General features: G+C 38.0%; 1 long non-coding RNA gene across 1 annotated transcript in view; it reads right to left on the bottom strand.

Annotated features, from left to right (window-relative positions):
- LOC143673498 (uncharacterized) overlaps window positions 1-24809 on the bottom strand; it is a 47153-nt gene that overhangs the window by 17881 nt on the left and 4463 nt on the right. Inside the window, exon 2 of the long non-coding RNA XR_013170409.1 lies at window positions 9607-9734. This is a non-coding gene — a long non-coding RNA (uncharacterized LOC143673498). The remainder of the gene's footprint in view (window positions 1-9606; window positions 9735-24809) is intronic.

Raw genomic sequence — 24809 nt, 5'->3', positions numbered from 1 at the left:
CACATAGTCACATCTTAAACGTCCTATAGTTATTCAATCATCTTCAAGAATCAAGGCTATTAGATTACAGTCAACAGTTTCTAGTATTTCCTTCTAGATACTCTAATACACCAAAAACTGAAAAGGAATATCTATATACTGCATAAGAATAACCTCCAGAATGACCTCTTGACTCTACCTGAAATCTTTCAGTCACTGTAACTTTATGTTATTCTATTTCTTCCCCCCTTTTGGTTAAGAAGTCTTTCTTAATCCTATGATGCCAAGGCTGGGCTCATCCCTGGGAGTCATGTCCCACGCTGCCAGGGAGATTTTCACCCCTGGGAGTCACATCCCACGTAGTGGGGAGAACAATGAGTTCACCTACAGAGTTGGTTTACAGAGAGAGGCCACATTTGAGCAACAAAAGCGATTATCTGGGAGTGACTGCTAGGCATAATCATAGTAGGCTTAGTTTCTCCTTTGCAGGAATACATTTCATCAGGGCAAGCCTCAAGACTGAGGGCCTGGCCCATCAAACTGGCAGTCCCCAATGATTGGGAAAATATCAGGAAAATATCAGGTGGAAATATATTTCCACATTTTTTTTCCAATCCCTCAAAGGGACTTTGGAAATACTTTTCCATCTTCTGACCAGATTACTCTGGGATGTATTGGGGTATCATACCAACCTGTGAAAAACAATAAGATCTCACTCCTTATTCAAGGTTGTGTTTGAATAAGCTGACCATACAAGTTAGATTAGATAGTGTGCTACCAAAAATACGAATTTTGTACCAAGTAAACATCTCTTCCTTTGGTCTCACACAGAAGGTGAAGTCAATATCATCCTTTACCCTTCTGTCTGATTATCTTAATCCTAACCAGATCAGCTTCATTCATATCTCTAATTGAAGTCTGTTTATTTTTCAGTGTTTTTAACAGTTACTGTGTGGGGTAATGCTACTTTCATAGCTTCAGAACTCTAGCTCTGAGTCTCAGGTGTCAAACACAGTTCTAGGGAATGACCAGGTTATACACAAAGAGCTCAGAACTTAGAATTTAGAAATAATAGTTACAAATCCGGAATAGATGTGATTGCTCGAAGAGCTTACAATCTAGGAACCTTTACAATATGCCTTCACCTGATAACCTGTGCTCTCAAATTCAATTTTCAGAGTGCACATTATAGTTAAATCATATTAGTGAGGCATAATATTTGTCTTCATTTCTGGCTTGTTTCTTTCAACATACTCTCCTCAAGGTTCATGTGCCTAGTTGCATGACTTACAACTTCATTCCCTTTGCAGCTGCTCAATAGTACATTATCTGTACACACCACAATTTCCTCTTCCATTCCTCACTCAATTTACCCTTAGGTCACCTCCCTCCATTGATTTTAAAACGTGAATACTGCTGCCATAAACACCAGGGTGCAAATGTCCATTTGTGTCCCACTCTCAGTTCCTCCAAATATATACCTAACTATGGTGTTGCAGGATCATATGGCATCCCAACTCCTAACCTCCTGTGGAGATACTACACTGCCCTCTGGAGGGGCTCCACCACTATACAGTGGTGGATAGGTACACATCTCTCTTCACATTTTCTCCAGTACTTATATCTCTCTGTTCATTTTTAAACAGTTTTATTCACACATCATACAATCCAAAAAATCAATGGTTCCAGTATAATCACATAGCCATGCCTTCAACCATTACAATCTGTATCAGGACATTTTCATTTCTTCTGCAGAAAATCCCATACCTCTCCCATATATGTCCCACTTATTGAAATTTGGCATTAGCATAATACCTTTGTTACATTGCATGGAAGCATATTACAATGTTACTGCTAACTATAGACCCTAATTTACATTGATTGTACTTTCCCCTGTATATATCATCCCATTTTCAACACCTTGAAATTTGACATTTGTTCTCCCTCATGCAAAAACATTCTTATGTTTGTACATTTAATCATTATCATTGTCTACTCTAGGCATCCCTAAGTTATACTGTCCCAATCCTTATCCTCTGCCTTTCCGTCTGATGTCATACATGCCCCCAGCCCTCCTTCCTAACCAGACTCATACTCACCTTCATTCAGTGAATTTACAATATAGCACCAGCATCAGACAGTATTGACTATCTATTTCTGTACCTTTATAATCAATCCTATTGAATATTCTTTACCCCTTCAGCATCAAATGCCCAATCCCCACCCTCTTTCTATCTCCTGATAACCTGTGTTCTTAACTTTGACCCTCAAAGTTCACTCATTAATGTTAGTGCATGTTAGTGAGAACATACAGTATTTGTCCTTTTGTTTCTGGCTAATTGCACTCAGCATAATGTCCTCAAGGTTCATCTATGTTGTTAAATGCTCCATGTCTTCATTCTGTCTTACAACTGCTTAATCTTCCAACATGTGTATATACCACAGTTAGTTTAGCCACTCATCCACTGATGGATGTTTGGGCTGTTTCCATCTCTTGGCAGTCATAAATAATGCCACAATAAACATCAGTGTGAAAATATCTATTTATGTCCTTGCCTTCAGTTCTGATGAATCTATACATAGTAATGGGATTGCTAGTTCATACAGCAATTCTATACTTAGTTTCCTGAGGAACCACCAAACTGCCTTCAAGAGCGGTTGCACCATTCTATAAATTCCCAACAGTGAATAAGTGTGCCACTTTCTCCATAACTTCTCTAGCACTTGTCGTTTTCTGTTGTGGTCTTTTTTTTTTTCTTTATAATGGCCTCACTAGTAGGTGTGAGACAATATCTCACTGTAGTTGAGCATCTTTTCATATGTTTTTGAGCCACTTGTATTTCCTTTCTGAAAAATGTTTGCCTGCATCTTTTGCCCATTTTTAAATTGGGTTCTTTGTCTTTTTTCTGTTAAGTTGTATAATTTCTTTATATATTCTGGATCTGATATACAGTTTCCAGATATTGTCTCCATTGTGTAGGTTGCTTTTTACTTTCTCGACAGAGTCCTTTGATGCATAAAAGTGTTTAATTTTAAGGAGATCCCATTTATCTATTTTTTTCATTGCTCACACTTTGAGTGTTTTTCTGGGAAGCCACTACCTATCACAAGATCTTTAAGATAGTTCCCTACATTTTCTTCTAAAATTTTTATGGTCTTAGCTCTAATGTTTAGGTCTTTGATCCATTTTGAGTTAATTTTTGTATAAAGTGTGAGACATGGGTTCTCTTTCATTCTTTTGGATTTGGATATCCTGTTCTCCTAGCACTATTTATTGAAGTGTCTGCTCTGTCCCAGTTCAGTTGGCTTGATCATCTTGTCAAAAATAAACTGTCTTTTTTTTTTTTTGATAGTTTTTTTATTAATTAAAAAAAGAATTAACAAAACAATTAGAAATCATTCCATTCTACATGTACAATCAGTAATTCTTAATAACATCACATAGTTGCATATTCATCATTTCTTAGTACATTTGCATCGATTTAGAAAAAGAAATAAAAAGACAACAGAATAAGAATTAAAACATTAATAGAAAGAAAAATAAATAAAAATAAAAATAAAAATAAACTGTCTGTAGGTGAGAGAGTCTATTTCTGAATACTCAGTTCAATTCTATTGGTAGTATATCTGTCTTTTTGCCAGTATCATGCTATTTTGACCACTGTAGCTTTGTAATATGTTTTAAAGTTAGGTAGTGTGAGAATTCCCATTTCATACCTCTTTCTCAAAATATTTTTGGCTATTTGGGGCACCCTGCCCTTCCAAATAAATTTGGTCATTGGTTTCTCTATTTCTGCAAAGTACATTCTTGGGATTTTAAGTAGTATTGCATTGAATCTATAAATCAATTTGGGTAGAACTGATGTCTTAATTATATTTAGTTTTCTAATCCATGAACATGGTATGTACTTCTATTTATTTAGGTCTTCCATGATTTCATTTAACAATTTTTTTACAGTTTTCTGTGTATGGTTCTTTTGTAGCATTGGTTAAATTTATTCCTACAAATTTGATTCTTTTTGTTGCTATTGTAAATATATATTTTTTCTTGATTTCCTCCTCAGATTGCTCATTACTAGTTGTGGTAGTTAGAGTCAGTTGTCAACTTGGCCAGGTGAAGGCACCTAGTTCTGATGCTGTGGACATGAGTCAATGGTACATGAACTTCATCTGTTGCTGATTATATCTGCAGTCGGCTAGGAGTCGTGCCTGCTGCAATGAATGAATTGGCTGGTGCTTAAATGAGAGACTCAACGTAGCACAGCCCAAGCCGCTCAGCATACCTCATCTCAGCACTCGCAGCTCAACCAAGGCCTTTGGAGATGTAGAAAGAAATTACCCCGGGGAAAGCTGTTGAAACTCAGAGGCCTGGAGAGAAGGCCAGCAGAGATCATCCTGTACCTTCCCATGTAAGAAAGAACCTCAGTGGAAAGTTAGCTGCCTTTCCTCTAAAGAACCAACAAAATAAATCCCCTTTTATTAAAAGCCAATCCGTCTCTGGTGCGTTGCATTCCAGCAGCTAGCAAACTAGAACACTAGTATATAGAAACATTACTGATTTTTATGTGTTGATCTTGTACCCTGCCACTTTGCTGTGCTCATTTATTAGCTCTAGTAGCTTTGCTGTAGAGGTTTTGGGATTCTTGACATATAGTATTCTGTCAGCTGCAAACAGTGAAAGTTTTACTTCTTCCTTTCCAATTTGGATGACTTATATTTTTTTCTCTTGTCTAACTGTTCTAGCTAGAACTTCCATTACAGTGTTGAATACAATGGTGATAGAGGGCATCCTTGTCTTATTCCTGATCTCAGAGGGAAAGCTTTCAGTATTTCCCTGTTGAATATGATCCTAGCTATGGGTTTTCATATATTCCCTTTATTATATTGAGGACATTCCCTTCTATTCCTATCCTTTGAAGTGTTTTTTTTTTACCAAAAAAAGATGTTAATTCTGTCAAATACCTTTTCTGCATCAATCAAGATGATCATGTGATTTTTCTGCTTTGATTTGTTGATGTGGTATATTACACTATTTTATTTTCTTGTGTTTACCCAGTGTTCTGGTTTGCTAGCTGCCAGAATACAATATACCAGAAATGGAATGGCTATTAAAAAGGGGAATTTAATAAGTTACAAGTTAACAGTTTTTAGGTTATGGAAATATCCTAATTAAAGCAAGTCTATAGAAATGTCCAATCAAAGGCATCCAGGGACAGGTACTTTGATTCAAGAAGGCCAATGAAGTTCAGGATTTCTCTCTCACTGGAAAGGCACATGGTGAACACGGTCAGGGTTTCTTTGTTGACTGGAAGGGCACATGGTGAACATAGCATTATCTGCTGGCTTTTTCTCCAGCTCCCTGGGAGGCATTTTCCTATTTCGTCTCCAAAAGCCACTGGCTGGTAGACTCTCTGCTTGATGGTGCTGCAGTGTTCTCTGCTCTCTCTGAGTCTCCTACTTTCTCCAATGTTTCCTCATTTATAGGTTTCTAGTAAACTAATAAGACCCACCCAAACGTGTGGAATCACATCTCTACCTAATCAAGTTTATACCCACATTGATTGAGTCACATCTCCTTGTAGATAACCCAATCAAGTTTCTAATCTATAGTGCTGAACAGAGATTAAGAGAAATGGTAACTCCTACAAGATTGTTTAGGATTAAATCATGGTTTTTCTAGGGTACCTAAATCCTTTCAAATCAGCATACCCAGCCTTGCATAACTGGAATAAATCCCACTTGGTCATGGTGTATAATTCCTTTAAAGTGCTGTTGGATTTCATTTACAAGTACTTAGCTGAGGATTTTTGCATCTATATTCATTAAAGAGATTGTCCTCTAATTTTCTTTTGTTGTAGTATCTTTCTTGGGCTTTGGTATTAGGATAATGTTGGCTTCATAGAATGAGTTAGGTAGCTTTTCCTCCTTTTCAATTTTTTTTTTGAAGAGTTTGAGCAAGATTAGTACTAATTCTTTCTTGAATGCTTGATAGAATTCACATGTGAGGTCCTCTGGTCCTGGACTTTTTTTTTGGGAAGGGGGGGAGCTTCTTAATGACAGATTCAATCTCTTTGCTTGTAATTTGTTTGTTGAGGTCATCTGTTTCTTCTTGAGCCAATGCTGGTTTTTCATGCTTTTCTAGGAAGTTGTCCATTTCAATTATGTTGGCTAGTTTCTTTTCATATAGTTGCTCTTAGTATCCTTTCATTATTTCCTTTCTTTCTGTGGGTCACTGGTTATGTCCCCTTTCCCATTTCTGGAATCCTCCCTCTCTCGCTTGCTCTCTTTTTTTTTTTGTCAGCCTAGCTAAGGGTCCATCAATTTTATTGATTTCCTCAAAGAACCAATTTCTGACTTTGTTGATTCTCTCTATTATTTTCATGTTCTTAATTTCATTTATCTCTGCTCTACTCTTCGTTATTTCTTTCCTTCTGTTTGCTTTGAAGGTTGTTCACTGTTCTTTCTCTCGTTCCTCCAGATGAACAGTTAATTCCCCAATTTTTGTCCTTTCTTCTTTTTTAATATAGACATTTAGGGCAATAAATTTCCCTCTCAGCACTGCCTTTGTTGCATCGCATAAGTTTTGATATGTTGGCTTTCATTTTCATTTGCCTTGAGATACTAGATTTCTCTTGTAATTTCTTCCTTGACCCACTGGTTGCTTAAGAGTATTTTGTTTAGTCTCCACATATTTGTGAATTTTCTGGCCTTCTGCCTATTAGTGATTTCCAATTTCATTCCATTATGATCTGTGAAAGTGTTTTGCATAATTTCAGTCTTTTTAAATTTCTTGAGATATGCTTTGTGACCCAACATGTGGTCCATCCTGGAGAATGATCCATGAGCACTTGAGAAAAATGTGTATTCTGCTGTTGTGGGGTATAAAGTTCTGTAAAAGTCTGCTAAGTCTAGTTCATTTATTGTATTATTCAAAATCTCTGTTTCTTTATTGATCCTCTGTCTAGATATTCTATCCATGGATAAGAACAGTGCATTAAGGTTTCCAGCTGTTATTGTAGAGGTGTTGACTTCTCCCTTCGGTGTTTTCAGTGTTTTCCTCATGCATTTTGGGGCACTCTGGCTTGGTGCATAAATACATATGATTATTTCTTCTAGATAAATTGTCCTTTTATTAATACATATTATCCTTCTTTTTCTCTTTTAATTGTTTTACATTTCAAGTGTAATTGGTCAGATATTAGTATAGCTACCCCCACTATTTTCTGGTTGTTGTTTGCATGAAATATCTTTTCCAAACCTTCACTTTCAATGTGTTTTTTGTCCTTGGGGCTAAAGTAATTCTCTTGTAGGCAGCACATATGGGTCCTGTTTTTAATCCATTCTGTCAGTCTATATCTTTTGATTGGGGAGTTTAATTGATTCACATTTAATGTTATTACTGTAAAAGCAGTGCTTTCTTCTACCATTTTGTCTTTTGAATTTTATACAGCATATTTTTTTTGTCTCTTTTTACCTTTACTGATAGTCTTCAGTTCTATACTCTTCTCCAGACCTTTCTCTCATGTCTTTTCCTATCTGCCTGTAGTGCTTCCTTTAGTTTTTCTTGTAGAGCTAATCTCTTAGTCACAAACTCTCTCAGTGTCTGCTTTTCTGAGAACATTTTTAACTTTCCTTCACTAAAAAAAATTTGGGGGGATGGTACACTTTATTTTTTGGCATTGTAAATAAAATATAATGATTATAAAGCTGTGTTTGTACAGTAAGTTACATAAACCAATTTAAAGTTAATATGAACAGGTAAAAAAATCTACAGATATAGATATGTGTTTTTTGAATTCTAAATTTTAAACACTAACTTAAATACCATTGATTATCTATCAAAACTATATACATTCCCAAATATCAAGTAGAAAGTTATTAGAAACATCAACTTTGCTATAGAAATGACCTATGTTACTATTACTAGATGTTACTATTATTTTCAAGGAAACATAAAGATACAAATGTTTTTACCATTAACACATGAAAATCTTATCTTTTATGATATTGTAACATTTAAAATCTATTTTATCGAGTACTACTATAGCTTCTTGTGCTTTCTTTTGGTTACAGCCATTTTATCAGTTCCTTAAGAAGAGAGCTTTAGAAAGAAATACATTCCAAAGCACGGCTGTTCAGAAAAATCCCCTAGTTGTTCTTTTTAACCTACTCTACTTTTTTTAAGTGGAAGAGTATGTCACTTAAACAGAGATAGGAAATGTGACCCTCATATAAATCCTACAGTTTTCAAAAGTCTGAGGGTGGCAAGGGATGAGGAAAGGGGGTGGTGCAAACAATACTACTGGCTCTCAGCCCACACTTTGAGTAGCAAGGGCCTGGAACTCACTGCACTGGTCTGAATGTATTATGTACCCCAGAAAGGTCATGTTTTAATCCTGATCAATCTTGTGGGAGCAGGCTTTTCTTTTAATCTTGATTCTATACTGTAGGTTGGAAACTTTCAATTATATTATCTCCACAGAGATGTGACATGCCCAATTGTGGGTATAATCTTTTATTTTTTTATTTTTTTATTTTTTTGCATGGGCAGGCACTGGGAATTGAACCTGGATCTCTGGCATGGCAGGTGAGAACTCTGCCTGCTGTGCCACTGTGGCCTGCCTGCTTTATATAATCTTTTGATTAGATGGAAATATGACTCCACCCATTCTAGGTGGCTCTTGATTAGTTTACTGGAATCCTTTAAAAGAGGAAACATTTTAGAGAAACCTCAGAAGAAACAGAGCCAGCAGAGGGAGAACCGACAGACACTTCAAAGCAGAGCTAAAACAGATACTGACACTTGGAGAGCAGAGACACGGATATTTGGAGATGCTTGGAGCCCAGCAGACATCACCATGAGATGTTAAGCAAGCCAGAACCTAGAACCTGGAGAGAGCCAAGGGAAGCCAAGAGAGGAAAGCCATACCCAAAGAAGCAAAGTGAGGAATCCCCGCAGGAATATAGGCTGAAAGCATGGAGCCTAGGAGCAAGGGACCAGTAAGGGACCAGCGTGCTTTCCCAGCTGACAGAGGTGCTCCAGGTCCATCAGTCTTTCTTGAATTAAGTTATCTTTCCCTGGATGCCTTAGTTTTGGACATTTCCACAGGTTTAGAACTGTAGACGTTTAACTTATTAAATTCCCCCTTTTTAAAAGCCGTTCCAGTTCTGGTATATCGCATTCCAGCAGTTTGCAAACTAACACACACATGGTCACAGACACAAATGTATATTCAAAGATGAGCAATATGCACATACTTTTATGAACTTGGACACATTTATAGGTACAAAGAAAGGCTTATAGAGAGACTTTTTCAAGCGTACTTTGTACGGCAGGCACTATACACATATGGACACACAGAGTAGAAGAACTTTTAGGACCTTAAAATCACAAAAGATTTCTTTTTTTTTCTTCCCAAGGCATTCTGTCATCCAGCATCAATCCCTTTGAATGGCCTTACTTCCCTACTCTTAGTTACCAGCTGATATTAGGTATTATTTACATGTAGAAGATGATTATCCGAAGACATTTCTCATCATTGTCTGAAAATCTTAAATGGCAGCATAGTACACAAACAAGAACATGGGCATTGAAATGAGAAGGCCTGGGCTCAAGCCTGAACTTACCCACTTGCTACACAACTTTAACCTCCTTGAGTTCTGGTTTCTTTATTTGCAAGCTGGCGACAATAAAACCTCCCTCATTGGGGCAGCTAGTCGTCTAATTCAACAAACATCCTTTGTAGATCAACAGCCTACTGATAACACAGAAATAAACATCAATCAATTTCTTGACGTAAGGTACTCTACTTGGGTCATAATATGCATTTGTAATAATAGCACAGGGAGAAAGTGACTAACTTTTATGTGAGATTTGGGGTTAACTCTCAGAAGAGATAACAGCTGAGCAGGGCTTTGAAGTATACAAGGGGTTAAGTGGAGAAAAGGAGAGAGCAGAGCCATGGTTCTCATATTTAATAATTGTCCAAATCCTGGGACTGTGGACCCTGACTCAGTATCTGGGGAGTGGTATATTATTTTGTCTTTCTAGCAAGCTTCGGGTCATACTGATGCTGTTGGTCTTTGGACCCACACTTGAAGAAGGAAGGGAGTGGGACATTTCAGGTTAAGGATATACCAGCACAAGGGTGACAGTGGGAAACAGGCTGGTGGGTTTAGAGAACATTAAGCAACTTGGAATGGTGACACCATCAATTGCAGGGGAAAAGGTGGAAGGAGATGAAGCTGGAAAGTCAACATGATTAGATTAAGAAGTATTAAATTAAAAGATATGGAATTCTTCCTAGCACATAATGGGCACTCAGAAATAGATCATTTCCTTTACCCATATTGCTTAAAATCCCACCAATTAGAAAAGAAAGGAAAGGAATGCTTAATATGAAAGAGATACCAAATATGTAATTTCACTTGAGGGCTGACTCCACTTAATTTACAGAATTTCTCCAGATGGAAGACATCCATACGGTCATCCAACCTGCCTCAGTGAAAAACGTTAATCTCCAACCTGGCTCACATAGGGCTAAACTGAAACTACTCCAAAATAGAGCCAAATACTCCATCAGGACAAAATTGTTGCAAGAGTTAAATGACATAGCACAAGCAATCCTCACATGTAATATATGCTTAATCAACTTCACAATTTGAGGGAGGGGCTCCTTTCTATACTGTGACTTCAAACTATAGGGCAGTAGCTTGTAGTCCCACCCCAAAATACTACTCTTAGCTACTTTACATTATTAAAACTTTAATTTCTTTTGTTTAAGACTTTTATCTGTACTAAAAAGAAAATATCCTCAAGAGGTTAACTCTTATTGTTACTTGTCATCTCCCCTTCATGATGAGTGCATCTCAAAGCCACAAAGAAACCCAGATGGGCTATGGAGAGAGGGACCCACCAATGAGGAGGAAGTTCAACTTTATAATGAGCAAAGAATTTTTTATTTCCTCATATTGTTTAAAAATGTCAAGGGAACCCTTAACAGCCTTAGAAAAATATTCTAAGTGCCCCAAGACAGCCTCATGTTTATGTAGCTGGCTGGCCTTGATTACATACATTCCTTCATCATTCAGCCTTTCAATGAATATTTAATTTAGCACTTAGTACATGTGAAGTCTTGTCCTAGCCTCTGGATGACTAAGAAGAACAAAATAGAGTCTTTGACTACAGGATACTACTGATGACATTGCAGACACTTCATCTGTAGTGTTTTATTTCTTTTATAAAGAAACAAAAAAATTTAAGCAAATATGATAAAGTGTTAAATTCTGGATATTTGCACAGAGAATATTTGCTCTTATTTTTGCTAAGTTATATTTAAAAAATTGTATCAGTCAACCAATGCCAGATAAAGTGGATAACAAATGATTTCCAGATGCAGTGGTGTAAAACAATCATAATTCCTTCTAACGTTTGTGCAGGTCGGCTGATCTATGCTTGACTTGACTGGATGACTCTGCTTCAAGCTGTCATTGAGTGCACTTGACTTCTCACTAAGCAGAGCTTGGGTATACTCCATGTGTGTTTATTCTGGGGCCTAGGCTAAAGGGGTAGCAGCTATCTAAGAGAAACTCCTCACAAGGCGGGGACAATCCTACTGCACAAGTACATTTGAAGTTTCTGCTTGCATTGTGTCTGCTAATATTCCATTGGCTACAACAAGTCCAATGTCACAGGACAAGAAAGTATACTCTATTTACCCACTATGAGGCCAAATGATTCACATGGATGGGCCAAACATCAATGGAGGAGGGGAGAGGGAAGGAGTAAATGTGTTTTAAAAATATCTATCACATCATCCAAAACATGTAATACAGTATGGAAACAGCTACAATAGATATCTGAAAAGATTGCAGTGAAAGAATAGGCCAGGGGTGCCTTACTTTAGCAATGACATCTGTGAAGATCTCATTGAGAAGATAATAACTGAGTTAAGTCTTGAAGGATAAGAAAATGTTGCCAGGTTTACAAGATGGGCAGTGGTGTACCAGATAAAGGAAACAAAATGTGCAATGTTTCAGAGGCCCAAAAGAGCTTGATTCATATTGGAAACTATAATCAATTCCTTATGGCCAGAAGTATGTGTATGCATGATGGGCATATGTATGTTTGTATAGTGGTGGTGAGACTGGTTGCTATCTAAAATGGCAGATGAGCCTAGAAAGACAAGCAGAGTCAGTTCATGAAGGGCCTTAAACAAGAGTTTGAATTTTATCCTGCAGACTATTAGAGTAATTGAAGGGCTTATAGCAGGGTTGTCACTTGATGGACTGAAAAATTTGGAAGACTGCAATGGCTGTAGAAGGAAGATTAAATTGGAGGGATGTATCAGGAAAGAAATAAAGCAGTTAACATGCTGTTAGCCTGGCTTCTCTAGTGAACTCTACCATACATTTAAAGAAGAATTAACACCATTTTTTTCTCACACTCTTCCAAAAAATAGAAAAAGGAACACTTCCTAATTTATCTATGAACTCAGCATTATCCTGATAACAAAGCCTGACAAAGGCTCCACAAGAAAGGAAAATTACAAACTAATATCCCTTATGAATATAAAATCAAAATCCCCTACAAAATACTAACAAACTGAATCCAACAGCATATTAAGAGGGTAATACATCATGATCAAGTGGGATTTATTCCAAGAATGCAAGGGTGGATCAACATAAAGGAAATCAACCAAAAAATATATCACAGTAATAGAACAAAGGAAAAAATGATGACTGTAATTGATGTAAAAAGCATCTGCCAAAATCCAACACCATTTATTTATTATTATTCATCAGCAAAGGATGAAAAGAAGGGAACTTCCTCAACATGATAAAATGCATTTATGAAAAACCCACAGCTAACATCATACTTGATGGTAAAAGACTGGAACTTTTCCTTAATATCAGGGACCAGACAAGATTGCCCACTTTTACCACAACTATTCAACATCATACTGGAAGTTATAGCCAGAGCAATTAGGCATCCAAAACAGAAAAGAAGTAAACTATTTCTATTTGCAGGTGACACAAGTCTATGGCTAGAAACTCCTAAAGAATCCACAAAAACACTACTAATAAGTGAATTCAGCAAAGTTCAGAGTACAAGATCAACATGCAAAAATCAGTTGTGTTTTTATATACCAGCAGTGAACAATTTAAAAACGAAATTTAAAAATTCTATTTACAATTGTATCCAAAAGAATAAAATACACAGGAATTAATTTAATTTGTCCTATGAAAACCACAAAATATTGCCAAGAGAATTTTAAAAATGCCTGCTTGAATGGAAAGACATTCTGTGTTCATGGATTGTAAGACTTCATATTGTTAAGATGATAACACTAACTAAAGTGATCCACAGATTCAAAGAAATCTGTATCAAAATTCCAATGGTCTTTTCAACAGGAATGGAAAAGCCAATCCTCAAATTCATATAGAATTGCAAGGGGCCCCAAATATCCAAAATAATCTTGAAAAAGAAGAACAAAATTGGAAGACTCACACACCCTTATTTTAAAACATACTACAAAGCTACATAATCAAAACAATGTAGTATTGCCATAAAGACAGCCATTTAACTAGATGGAATAGAATTGAGAGTCCAGAAATAAAGCCATAATTCTATAGCCAACTGTTTTTTTGACAAGGTATCAAATCCATTCAAAAAGGGAAGAATGGTTTCTTCAGCAAGGGTGCTGGGACAATTGGATATCAATATGCAAAAGAATGAACTTGGACATCTATCACGTACCACATGCAGAAATTAATTCAAAATGGATCAAAGCCTTAAATATTAGAGCTAAAGCTATAATAATCTTAGAAGAAAACATAGGGAAAATCTTTATGACTTTGATTTGGCAATACATTCTTAAATAAACCAGCAAAAGAATGAGCAGCTAAAGCAAAGAAAAGATAATTTGGACTTTGTTAAAATTAAAAACTTTTGTATATGAAAGGACATCATCAAGAAAGTGAAAAGATACTTAGCCAAGCCAAACTTAGATAAGCTTGCCTACACACATGTGAGAAAGAATTATGATTGTTTTAATCCTTTGCATTTGGGAATTACTCATTTTACAGCTTTCTACAAAATGGGAGAAAATATTTGCAAATCAAATATCTGATAAGGGTTTAGTATCCAGAATATATAAAGAACTCTTACAACTCAACAAAATGATAAACAACCCAATATAAAAATGGGCAAAGGACTTGAATAGACCTTCCTCAGAAAAGATATACAAAAAATAAATAAATAAAAATAAAAAGATATACAAGTGGCCAAGAAGCACATGAAAAGATGCTCAACACAATTCTCATTAGGAAAATGCAAATAAAATGTGATAATGAGATACACTTCACATCCACGGGAAGGCTATAATTTTTTTTAATGGAAAAGTTTTTGTGAGGATGTAGAGAAATTGGAAACTTGAATATTTCTTGTGGAAAAGTAAAGTGGTTCAGGGGCTCTGGAAAACAGTTTGAACTATCCTTGACCCAGTAATTCCATTCTTAAATATATATCCAAAAGAATTGAAAGCAGAGGCTCAAATATATACACACACATGAATGTTCATAAAGCACTATTCATAATAGCTAAAAGGTGGAAACAACCCATTAGCTTATGAATGAATAGATTGTTGTATATATACACAGTGGAATATTATGTAGCCATAAAAAGGAATGAAGTACAAATACATGTGTATAAACCTCAAAAAAGTTATGCTAATGAGAAAAGCCAGCACAAAAATTCAGTCACATATTATAGGATTCCATTTATATGAAGTATCCAGATAGGGAAATCTATAGACAGAAAACAGATTGGTACTTAGCAGGGACTAGGGAGAGGAGAGAATGGCACCTGTTTAATGGTATGAGGTTTTATTTTCTGGCAATGAAAAGTTTTGGAATTAGATAGAAGTGGTAGTTGCACAACACTGTGAATGTACTGAATGCCATGTTCACTTTAAAATGGTTAATTCAAAGAAAATAAAAAAGATACTGTTAGCCCTGGTGAGAGATGTTAAGCTTGCACTCAAGGACTGGCAGGGAAATAGGAGAGGAAGTTGGACCAGGAGAGGGGTACTAGATGGTAGAGAGTGTGGGGGATATAGGAGTTAGGGGCGACACTAAGGCTTCTCACTTGGAAAAGCTGATACTGTACTGCGATGGGTAAGAGAACAATCAGGTTTAGGGCACGGGGGGAAATGAGCTTCACTGGGCTGTGAGGGTTGGAGGTCCTCTGGGTTGTGCAGGTGGAGGGTCTTTGGACGTCTGGCCACTGGAATATAATGGGGGAGAAGTGCGTTAGGATGCCTCAATGGGCAGGTCATTACTGTAACTACCTTGTGAATCAAAATATTGACCATGTACAAAAAATTGCTACCTTCCACCTTCTTACTACTATGACACAAGATTCTTTCAGTGAATGTAGTTTGCTATTTTAATCGATGAATGTTTCGGTTTGCTAAAGCTGTCAGAATGCAATATATCACAAATGGGTTGGCTTTTACAATGAGAATTCATTAGCTTACAGATTTACAGTTCTAAGGCCATGAAAAATGTCCAAATTAAGGCATCAGCAAGGCAATACCTTCTCTGAAGAAAGGCTGCCAGTATCTGGAACACCTCTGTCACACAGAAAGGCACGTGGCCCATGTTTGCTGGTCCTTCCTTCCTGGATTCCATTGCTTTCAGCTTCTGACTTCAGTGGCTTCTTCTGTGTGTCACTTATCCACATGTAAAGGACTCCAGTACAGGGATTAAGACCCATCTTGAATGGGTTGGGTCACATCTCAATTGAAATAACCTAACCAAAAGGTCCCATCCACAAAAGGTCTGCCCACACAGGAATGGATGAAAAGAACATGGCCTTCTTGGGGGTACAGAATAACTCCAAATTACCACAATCAGGGAGCCTTAAGGACTGCATAATATTAAGGACTCAACTAGGGACAAACAGCAAATCCATCCCAGAGCCAGAATTTGTCCAGCACTCAAGCTCCCACCACTCTAGCTTAGATACCACACTCATCAGGTGCCATTTCACCACTGACTACAGCATTTGACTTAATCCCAGATTCAAGGACCAAGAACTGCATTATTGCCCAGGCTGGCTGGCCTCCTAGGGAAATGTATCTGTTTTCCTACAAGCCCCTCTAATTCCACAAAATTAGCTGGAACAGTTTTTATTGGTATTTTAAACTAAGCCAGGGCAAGGTCATAGATCTGAGCTAACTCAGTTTGAGCCCCAAGAATCCCTCTGCATCATAGGTCAGCAACCTCAGTTTCTTCTGGCCACGTCTGCTGCTCTGCCTTCATCCAGTCACCGCCACTCCTATTCCCCAAAGGAAAGTGAAACTGAATTGTCAGGTAGAGGAAACCCTTAGATTGTAGAGGCCTTGCAGCAGGGGTACCATCCCTCTAAATTTTCATGACTTCCCATAAGCTTCAAGTTTGGAAACCATTAAGAATGTCAATTTCATTGAAAACAAAAACACTCTTGTAAAATTATGCTAAAGGGGAATTCAAGAATTGAGGAAATTTCAGGCAGCGCCATAGAAATAATTTCTTATTCACATCTGGAAAGCATTTGGTGAAGGTACAGAAAGGGCCAGATGAACTGCAGGGACGTATATAGGAATTAATTTTTTTTTTCTTCTTGCATCCCCTTCTCTCTGCATCTCCCCTGGCTCCTCCCTAGTCCTCCCAGACAAGCTACCTTGGAAACCTGCCTTTACAAACTTCTCCCTGTCCCAATTTAATTCTCTTTTCCTCCTTTGTAGCGATTTTCGAGCCACACAGCCCCAGATGGTCAGTCTGGGAACAGACACAGGCTTTTTCAAAGAGACAATATTGATTCCCTCTAGACCCACAATGACCTCTTTCTTCTACCTCTTCTTACTCGAGTTCACAAGGCTTTTAATCCCCACTGAACACCGCACCTCAAATTGGGTCACAGGATGGGCCCCAACTCAAAATCGGCTGCTCTGATCCAGGAAGCTTCAACTGGCACAAGCAGCGTTCCATGAAGCAGGGTCTGGTGCCATTGTTTTTTACAAGGCTTTCACCAGCTGGCCTTGCTATGCTTGGCTAAGGATTAGACAAGGGAGGGAGGATCTGGCTTGAATAGGAAGAGAAACAAGGGCTGGCTTTAAAAGGTGAGACCCTAAGGACAAGCTTGGAGGGACAGCAATAGGCACTGCCCACCACAGGGGTGGTTCTGCTTCTGTGCAAGAACCAGAAAAGCAGAAATGAGTTGACACACACTTATCTGGCCCCAAATCAAAACCGAGATCAGAAGAACACTGACTCCACTTATTCTTCTCCACACATGTCCCTTTGACTCTGGATCTGAGAAAAATCTCCCATGAACAAAGAAAACAGAACATTTTTGTTAAAACTTTTTTTCTCTGTTTTTTTTTTTCAGTATAGACATGTGCAGCACAAAGATGCCATTAAGTTTTCTCTGGGGAAACTAACTTTTTAAAAGTCATGTGCTTGAAGCTTCACTATCCAGCAGCAGAGAAATACTAGATGTTCTACTTAAATGACTTCTGCAGTTAGCTATCACACCAATGTTTTAAAAATTTAAATACCAGACAAAAAACAAACCTTGTAAAATACATTTTAATCATACATGTTAACCATAACAAATATTATGTATTGATATTATTCCATGTCTTTTAAGTAGAGCTTATTAAGCATAATCTTATAGGAAGAAAGCACTAGAAATTATTGGAATCACTGATTCTGGCATCAGACAGAAATCTGCCACTTAGTGAACACACAGGAAGAGTCCTTTAATCTTTTAAACCTCATGTTGCTAATCTGTAAAATGGGTGATAATATTACCTACAATGAAAAAGTAAATCAAAATCTCTTAACATAAAACACGTAGCATAATGTTGACACATCAGAAGCATTTAAAGGGTATTGAATACATTATTACTGTTATTAGTACATTTAGTTGATTTGGGGTCATCATCAAAAATGTCAATTATTGCAGTCAGTTCTTTTTGTAAATGTTTGTTAAGTGGACCTTAATATTATAATGTCTTTGTAAACTGTGTTTTCCACTATGTACTCTGACACTGTTTCTGGTCCTCCCTGTTTCTCAGCTTTTGCTTCTTAGCAGGTTTTCTCTTAAGAGTCCTTCACTTTGATAGCTTTTAATCTGATCTCCTTGTAAACTAAGAAAAATACCCCCAGAGGGAACTACCTGAAACAGTTGAACCGTGTTCCAGTAGCCTTGATTCTTGAAGATGACTGTATAACCACATAGCTTTAACAATGTGATCGTGTGATTGTGAAAGCCTTGTGTCTCATACTTCTTTTATCCAGGCTATGGAGAGATGAGTGAAAAAAAAAAAAGAAGAAAGGATAAAAAATAAGTAATAGGGGGAGATAAAGGGTAAACATTGGGTAGACTGAAATACTGTGGGTCAATGAGAAGGAAGGTAAATGATATGGGACGTATGAATTCTTTTTTTTTTCCTTTTGATTTCTTTTTTCTGGAGTGATGTAAATGTTCTAAAAATGATCATGGTAAAGAACACACAACAATTTGATGATATCGTGAACCACTGATTGTATTATATGATTGGACTGTATGTGTGTGGCTATTTCTTAATAAAAATAGTTTTTAAAAACGATGTCACACGAACAAGGCCCTGGGTTTCTGTCTTGGGTTGCTATGCCTCTGCAATAGAGTCATGATAAATTTATTCCTTCATATAATTAAACCAGAGCGAGTAAACTAAAAAGAAGTATATTCCCTCTCTCACTCCCATAGGAAACTAATCATGTGTGTTAAATCAATAGGTCTAAACTTCCACCCAAGTCTAAATCTACAGACTAAGGCTTTAAGCTGTTGCCTTTAGAAAAGCTCATGGAGTTGATGACAGTTATTTCTTCCAACTTGTTTAGAGGTCTCTTGGAGCATTTCCATTCAAGGAGGGAAGAATGGTGCAGTGAAGAAACAGACAGTGCAAAGTCACAGAAACAGACAAGGATCTGGCACGTTGAAGAGGGGTTAGAAGTTTGCAAGGGCTGGAAAATAGTTGGCCATGCGGAAAGCGATAAGATAATGAGACTGGAGAGCTAGGGTCTGCAGAACATTATATAATACTAATAAAATGACTAAAAGTATAAGCCTTTTCAATATTGTAGGTGTTGCATTAGAAGTTGTACATGCATCATCTCATTTACTCCTTAAAACAATCCTACGAATTTCGTACTATACTTATACCCATTCTATAGGTGAGGAAACTGAGGCCTACGAGGATTAAATAAATTTCCCAGGCTCTATCCAGTACTACTATTTGACAATAAATCCTCTGCTCATAGTCATCATAGTATACTCCACCCTGAGAATTAAAGTTTATGAAAACAATTTTTTGGCTTCTTTGTATGAGCGGTGAAAAAAGTAATATAATGTGATTTATTTTTAGGAAAAAACTCTGGAGGAGAGAGGAGAGAGGCAGAAGACAGGGAAACTAGTCAGGACATTTGAAAGAAACATGGGCAGGACTTGAGCTAAGGTTTTGGCAGCAGGGGTGAAAAAAGGGTGGAGGGATTCTAGAAATATTTCCAAGATAGAAATAACAGGACTTTGGGACTGACTGAATGAAAGAAAAGTAGTAGTTTAAGTTAGCCAGTACTTTTAGATTGATGGATGAGTGGATGGTTTGGTCACCACTCATAATGGGACAGTATTTCTTATACTGTCTTTAGGAGGCGGAAATATTAAGGTTATCGTTTAGAAAAACCCATCACCAAACATGGTTGGGCTAAATATGATTGTTTGATGAGGACTCCTCAACATCTTTTAATGCTACTGTGCATTGAGAATAGCCAAGAGAACAACTCCACATGTATTGGGGGTTGGTATCCAGTATGCTTGGTAGTCTCGGCCTGGTGCTGAGGAGAGCTGGCCTGGAGGGAAAGCTTTGAGGATTATTTTCTTCAGCCCATCTATGAGGGAAGCATTCCTGTTTGTCACAGTGCTTGACAACTTGATAAGTGTTGCTGAATATATACATTCTAAAAATTCTGAAACCAGTGGCTGTGATTCATGAGTTGGAAAGGCAATATGGGTAAGAACTGAAATATACGGACCTTTGGGTAGAACCAAAAAGCTTAATGTACAAACTGTGTACTACTCAACCTAATTTGGCTAGCATTTGGAACTGCTGAAATAAAATGTTCATCAACTGAATAAAAAAACAGAGGCAAGATGTGATCAATTGTTTCAGTCACCAATGGAAGAATCAGAGGAGTCCCAGGACTTCAGTGGAGCAGGGTTAAGGGTTCAGAGTAAATTCAGGTCAGTTGTCAAGGTACTCACATCCCCCACAGGCAAAACCGCCCATGCCATTGTTTGTAGTATCATATCAGCTCTTTGTACATTGGCAGGAATACACTCCCAGCTGCCCAAGTGTGTGGTTTCTCTTGTCATACAGTTAATGGACTCATGACCTTAAGTAACCCACAAGGATTTGACTGACAGAGCTGAGAATCCCTTTCTGGGAATCAAAGTGCAATCTGTTGACCTCTCATTTTTCAGCAGTGTAAGGTAGGTTAACTCTTGCTATCAAAAACCTACTAGGGCATCTAGTGCCACTTTTGGCAAAGCCCATGGTTTCCTTACTGACAGTCCTTAAAACTAACATCATCCTCATGATTACTTTCTTTTCCTATTCTAATTGGATGCTTAGCATGTGCCAGACAATTTTTAAAATGCTTTGTCAATATTAACCTGCAATCCATTAGGTAGAAGCATTATTATCACTATTTAATAAATGAGTAAAATGAGAAATTTGCCCCAAATTACACAGCAGTGAGGCTGAGTTTCAGGTTCGTGTCTTTCCATCCAAAAGGTATCCAGAAAAGGATCATATCAGGAACCCATGTGCTGGGAAGGTCAGATAGTGATGGTTCTCTTTCAACTTTCCCTTCCCCTCACCCAAAACACCCAGTCCAACCACCTCCTTCAGGTGGCTTCTGAGAGGTAAGCTTGGCAGTAAGCTGGGCCTGGCTCATCCCTATAGTGGGGGGGGGGGGGGGGGGGCGTACACCAGGCTACCCTGACTAAGCATATGGTACCCCATCTTGCGAACATTAGAATCAGTGAGCGGTTGCAGATTGGACACTGGGGCTACTCTGGCTGGGTTTTTATATGAGCTCGCCCCACTTATCAACTGGGGAGCAAGCACATAATTAAAGAATAGGACAGTCCACTGTAAAATGCTCAATTACTTAGTGCCTCTGGTGGGGAGAAATCTCTGTGGACTCTGGTTATCTGCCTTGGCTTCATGGAGGAGGTGAGGCAGAGCAAGAAATTCATATCACATATTGCCTAGTTAGTTAACTACTCAGTGATTCAATTTCCTCATCTGTGAAATGGGGATGATAGTACAAGGATAATTCTTTAAGGAAAGTTAAAGAGATAAAAGATGCCACATGTTTAGAAAGGTATCTGATACCTAACAGTTGCTCATAGAAAATCAGCTGTTATCATTAAGTCATTTTGTCCTTGTCTCTCCTAAAATGCTTTCTCCTAACCATCCACAGCATCCATTTGTTCTCTGAACCATTTACATTTTAAAACAGAAAGTTATTCATTTAACATTAAATATATTCAACCATCAATACACTGAATGTTTTTCAAGAAACTGCTGCTAGGTGCAGGGCAATATGTGATATGAATTTCTTGCTCTGCCTCACCTCCTCCATGAAGCCAAGGCAGATAACCAGAGTCCACAGAGATTTCTCCCCACCAGAGGCACTAAGTAATTGAGCATTTTACAGTGGACTGTCCTATTCTTTAATTATGTGCTTGCTCCCCAGCAAGCTCTCAAGTCCCTCCAGAATGTTACCATTATATCCCATCCACTCGTAATACAGCCTTGAACCTCATGCTTAGACACTGAGAAAGCACAATCCTTAATGCCAATCATGAAAGTGATCAGATCTAAACACAGGAAGGGAAGAAGAAAGACTGTTATTAAGCTCCCACTATATGCCAGCCACCCTTCTGTCATTATCTTGTTCAGTTGTGACTGATCTCCATAGCAGCCCTGTGTGGTAGGAAACCGAGGTGAGAGAGGCCAAGTAGCATGTGAAAGTCACGTAGCTGGCAGGTGGTGGAGTGCGGTGCTGAACCTAGATCTGACTAACTCCAGGTAAGCTGCTCTTTGCACCACAGCAGCACTCTGCACTCTGCTTTTAAGGAAAAAGACACATTAAGAGAAGGAGAAAAGAGAACTTCCTCCATCGTGCAATTTCTCATTATCTCTAAACAAGAATCCTCTGCTACCAATTGCTAAATCAACAGGCAACAGCAAACTGGGACCACTGGCAAAAGACAATGGAAGCAAAGTCTTAGCATGAATGATCATGGCAATTACCCATTCACACAATAAGTTCTATGGGCCGTAGTCTTTTTAAAATTTTAAATGCAATTTTATTGACATATATTACATATTCACATAGCATGTAATCATCCAAATTATACAATCAGTGGTACACAGTATCATCATATAACTGCATTTCTTATCATAATTAACTTTTGAACATTATTACTCAAAAAAGTAAAAAGAAGAAAAGTGAGAAAGAACACCCAAAACATCCCATACCCCCCTCCCCCCTTATTATTTATTTACTATTTATTTTCTCATCTGTTCATACACTGGATAAAGGGAGTGTCAGTCACAGATTTTCACAATCACACAGTCATACCTTGAAAGCTCTACAGTTATTCAACAGTTCAACAGTTTCAGGTATTTCACTCTAGCTACTCCAATACACCAAAAACTGGAAAGGGATATCTATATATTGCATAAAAATAGTCTTCCGAATGACCTCTTGACTTTACCTGAAATTCTCAGCCACTGAAACTCTATTTTGTTTCATTTCTCTTTCCCCTTTTGGTCAAGACATTCTTCTCAATCCCATGATGCTAAGGCTAGGCTTGTCTACTGGAGTCATGTCCCACATTGCCAGGGAGATTTATACCCCTGGGATTCATGTCCCATGCAGGCTTAGGGAGAGAGGCCATATCTGAGCAACAAAAGCAGTTCTCTGGGGTGACTCTTAGGCATAATTATAAGTAGGCTTAATTTCTCCTTTGCAGAATAAGTTTCATATGGCAAGCCCCAAGACCGAGGGCCTGGCACATCAAATTGGCAGTCCCCAATGATTGCAAGAATATCAAGAATTCCCCATGTGGGGAAGTTCAATATTTCCATCTTTTTCTGCAGTCCCTCAAAAGAACTTTGCGAATACTTTTTAATCTTCTGACCAGATTACTCTGGAATGTGTTGGGGCATCACACCAACCTGTACAAAACAAAAAGATTTCACTCCCTAATCAAGTTTCCATGTAATTATGGTGTTTGAATAAACTGACCAAGTTAAATTGGATAGTGTGCTACAGAAAATATGTTTTGCACCAAATAAATATCTCTTATTTTGCTTTCACACAGAAGTTGAAATTTTAAAATACAGTCAATATTATCCTTTACCCTTCAGTCTGCTTTACCTTAGTGCTACCCAGATCAGCTTCATCCACATCTCTAATTGAACTCTGATCACTTTTTCAGTGTTTTTAACAGTTGCTGTATGGAGTAATGTTGACTTTCATAGCTGCAGAACTTTATCTAGCTCTGAGTCTCAGGTGTGAAACAAACACCTGAAATTCCAGGGAATGACCAGGTTATACACAAACAGCTCAGAATCTCAGGATTTAGAAGTAACAGTTACAAATCCAGAAAAGATGTGACTGCTGTAGGAGTCTAGGAACCTTTGCAATAGGCCTTCACCTGATAACCTGTGCTCTCGATTCAATTCTCAATGTTTGTACATAATAGTCTACAATAGTGAGGCATAATAATTTTTGTCTTTTCCTTTCCGGTTTATTTCATTCAACATACTGCCCTCAAGGTTCATTTGAATAGTTGCATGCCTCACAACTTCATTCCTTCTTGCAGTCCATTGTCTGTACACACCACAGTTCTCTCTTCCATTCCTCAGTTGATGTACCCTTAGGTCACCTCCATCCATTGCAGAACATGAACACGACCTCCATAAGCACTGGTGTGCAAATGTCCATTGGACTCCCTGCTCACAGTTCCTCCAAGTATACTCCTAACTGTAGGGTTGCAGGATCATATGACAACCCCACCCTTAGCCTCCTCTGGAGGCACCACACTACCCTCCAGAGGGGCTGCACCACTCTACTTCCCTACCAACCAGGAATAGGTACACATTGCTCTCCACAAGTTCTTCAGCACTTGCATCTCTCTGTTCATTTTTAAAGAGTTTATTCGCACATAATACAATTCAACCTAAGTAAAAAATAAGTGGTTCCCGGTATAATCACATAGCCATGCCTTCACCACCACAATCTATATGAAGACATTTTCATTTCTTCTGCAAAGACTCCCATACCCCTCCCCTATATGTCCCCCACCTTATTGACATTTAGCTTTGGCATATTGCATTTGTTACATTCAGGGGAAGCATATTACAATGGCAGTGCTAATTATAGATTAGTTTGCATTGATTTTACCCCCCCCACCATACCATCCCATTTTTGGTATCTTGCGATGTTGACACTCATTTGTTCTTCCTCCTACAGAAACATTATTTTATTTGTACAGATAATCACCATCACTGTCTACTCTAGGCATGGCTGAGTTACACCGTTATGGGCAGAAGTCTTGACCAGGCTCTCACCCTCCACTCTGAGTCACACAAATTCCTGGCCAGAGCGTGGCCAATTGGTTTATGTCCGAAAGGGATGGGTACCGTGGGACCAGCAGC

The sequence above is a fragment of the Tamandua tetradactyla genome, chromosome 2 (genome assembly GCF_023851605.1).
Source record: "Tamandua tetradactyla isolate mTamTet1 chromosome 2, mTamTet1.pri, whole genome shotgun sequence".
Classification (NCBI taxonomy): domain Eukaryota; kingdom Metazoa; phylum Chordata; class Mammalia; order Pilosa; family Myrmecophagidae; genus Tamandua; species Tamandua tetradactyla.
This window is presented reverse-complemented; position numbering and strand designations above follow the sequence as displayed.